General features: G+C 40.0%; 1 long non-coding RNA gene across 1 annotated transcript; it reads right to left on the bottom strand.

The window, feature by feature from the left end:
• Nucleotides 1-542: 542 nt before the first annotated feature.
• LOC129350284 (uncharacterized) lies at nucleotides 543-2,131 on the bottom strand. The gene is made up of 2 exons (XR_008603627.1): nucleotides 822-2,131; nucleotides 543-717 (listed from the first exon to the last, which is right to left on the bottom strand). It is a non-coding gene; the product is annotated as an uncharacterized LOC129350284 (long non-coding RNA).
• Nucleotides 2,132-3,138: the final 1,007 nt, after the last annotated feature.

Here is a 3,138-nt window from a genome sequence, read left to right as displayed (position 1 = left end):
GATTATTTTCATTATTTAATAATCTGTTATCAGTCAGAACCCTGACAAACTTATTTTCATCAGTTTTTTAGTGGAAGTCACAAATAAAGGAGCTCTTGGTTTTTCCCGGCGTTACTGAGTCCAAAGCTGCTGTTTCAACACAGAACGTTCACATGCATCCACAAACCTCTCAGCACTCAAACACCCACAGACAGGAGGCCGGCTGGACCGAGGCTCGGCGGCGTCCTCAGACCCACGAGTCGGGGAGTCGCTGAACTTGTTGGTCCGGTTTGAAGTCCTCCGTGTGGTCCAGTAGAAGTCCATGTAGTCGGTGTTGGCTTTGAACCGCAGCGACTGGCCTCCATCAGGTGGACCGGCTCGTCCTCGTAGGGCTCCTCCTGTAGCCTTGAGGGGACCACAGGAACATTCAGTAGCTGTTGGAGTTCTTCCTGTCAGGCTCGTGGTAGAACGGCTCTGAAGAATCTTGTACTTGTCTTATCTGGAACAATCTAACAGCCTAAACTGTTAACAGCAGTGTTAAGAAGCAAACACACAGGCATAGATTAGGACTCAAACTAGATTTATTTTAGAAAACAAATCAGCTTAGAGGCATTTGTTCACACGTGCCTGAATAGGAGGCCGTCCAATCAGATTTGAGGTCTTCACTCTGTAGGTTGTTTGTTTGGTGAGACTCTTGGACCTCCATCAGCTGACGTGGATGTTTGATGGTCTTCTTCTCTAGTGCCAGATGATTCATCCATGAATTTAGCAGCTACAGACTGAAATGAAGCTCATGCTGCCGTTATTGAATTCCTGTTCCAGATCAAATGTTCAGATCTCACCTTGAATGCAGCCGTCTGCTGTCTGATAGTTTTTCTCATTGTAGTCTTCAATAAAGTCTTTTTCCTCATGTCAGGATGTGGTGAGACTCTTTCTCAGTCTCTGTAGACGTCCCTCATTGTGCTTCTCCAGAGAAGAAACAGAAAAACTGGTCACTGCTTCAGCATCAAAAACGCTCTCCAGCATTGAGAGTGTTTTAAGAATTCATTCATTGTGTTGTGAACTTTGAAGGAGCAGAAACTTTACAGCTGCCAAAGATATGAGCTCCAATTCTGGATGTTTTAGGAAAAGAAGTTCATCAAATGAACACTTGATTATTGCTGATAAATCTCATTAAATTACTGAAGAAATCCAACGTAAAAACCTGTAAACTCTCAGGCAGCTTTTGTTAAAGTTTGTCTATAATTCTATCATCATGTTCTGGAACCAGAACTCTGCAGAAGTTCCTTCAATCAGATACTTGTGTGTTTCTATTTAAGGCCTCAGGTTTGAATGTACAGCAGAGGATTACAAAGGAGTGATTTTAATATTTAAATCAGTCCAGTAAATGTTTGGAGTAAAAATGATTAAAATTTTGATTTAGATAGATTTGTGTCAAATAATATTGTAGAGTCTCACTTAAATATATCCAAATGAGTTCAGTGTATTTACATTTATAGAATATTTGATTTCTTAATTTCAATACTGTAGAGTCTGACCCTAAATATTATAATAATGATGTAAATTTAAATAATAAATAATATTGTAGTGCAGAGTCATAAACTTTAATCAGCTAAACTTACATAATAAATATCACTGTACAATCTTAACCTGAACATTCATATTATTGAGGTAAATTTACATAAATCATGATATTCTAGAGTCTTAACTGGAATATGTCTAACATGAATCTTTTTGTATTGTGCTGATAAACAACAATAACCCGACTTTCAGATAATATTTATTCACTGTGTATTGGGTAGTACAGAAGTATTAGTACAGAATATTATTTCTTGTTTTATGTGTGATAATTGGCAGTAAACATTCTAAGAAGTGGAAATTGACAGGGTTGTAATAGTGCTGTTCTTGCACAATATTTGTCACTTAATTGCCCTCAGGATGCTGTCGTTGAGCTACCAGTTTTACAGAACAGGCAGATGTTGCAGCTAATGATGCTGTAATTCACATAAACAAGGAAACAAGTCCATCATAATTTGAATGTTAACAGTCCAAAATGAAAAGGTCATATACAGCTTTCCTATTGGGTTAAAGAGCCAAAAAAAAACCAAACATGAAAAATACGGTAGCAGCTTTCATTTTTTCTTACAGCCCCCCCAAAATATCTGTTGTACCCCCCTGTGCCCCCCCCACTAAAATTAATCTAGATCCGCCCCTGTCTGACATGAAAGCTCGGATCGTTCTGCAGTTACTGTCCTCAACGAGCAGCAGGCGGCGCTGTGAGCTCCTCCCCTTCCAAAGCACAGGGGGTCAGTCTAGTGACCTGCAGCATCCCACTGTCTGATTAGAGGAAGGAGACCCACATCACTCCATGTCCAGACGGCAGATAAATCAAAGTCTCTGCAGATCCCGTCCTGCTTACAGAGCGGGATGGAAATGAAAATGTTTCTTCACTGTCACACTAAAATAAATCACTGCATTTAGCCTCTAGTTCAGAAACATATTTTGGGTATTTTAAACTCACTTTTTGTCTCTCCTACAACGTTGATTACAATTACATGCAAACTGGAAATTATGCAAATTAGGCGATGAGGTCATTTAGCGACTTCTAGCGACTTTTAGGACAGCCAATAGCTACTTTCCTTACTGAGGAGTTGGCAACACTGGTCAAAACATAAACGATGTCTCTTTCCCATCGTTGTAAGGTAGACAATGTGCTACAAGCCCAGTTTTATCAACAGTAGCTGTCTTTCAAGCTGCATGAATAACATTGATGTCTATGGAGTGAACAGGGACCGTCTGCAAATTGCAAAACTGCTGCAACAGCAAAGAGAGACACAAATATTCAATAGCTTCTCTCTGATACACTGTAGTGTCACCAGAATCACTGCAGCCTTCAACTGGCTCCTGTTGACACCAATGTTATTTCTGCAGCTTGAAAGACAGCTACTGTTGATAAAAGTAGGCTTGTAGCACATTGTCTACCTTACAATGATGGAAAAGAGGGATCGTTTATAATGAGGTATTGATGGTGGAATTCTGAATCTGTGAATATCTTTCCGATTTTACTGAACTGTGGCCCCAAGGAGCCGTGGTGGGCGTCCTTTATTTTCATTTCTGAAAGGTGGCAACCCTAGTGGTACAGGTACTTTTTAAAATGCA

This window comes from Amphiprion ocellaris, chromosome 13 (assembly GCF_022539595.1).
Source record: "Amphiprion ocellaris isolate individual 3 ecotype Okinawa chromosome 13, ASM2253959v1, whole genome shotgun sequence".
In the NCBI taxonomy this organism is placed as follows: Eukaryota; Metazoa; Chordata; class Actinopteri; family Pomacentridae; genus Amphiprion; species Amphiprion ocellaris.
This window is presented reverse-complemented; position numbering and strand designations above follow the sequence as displayed.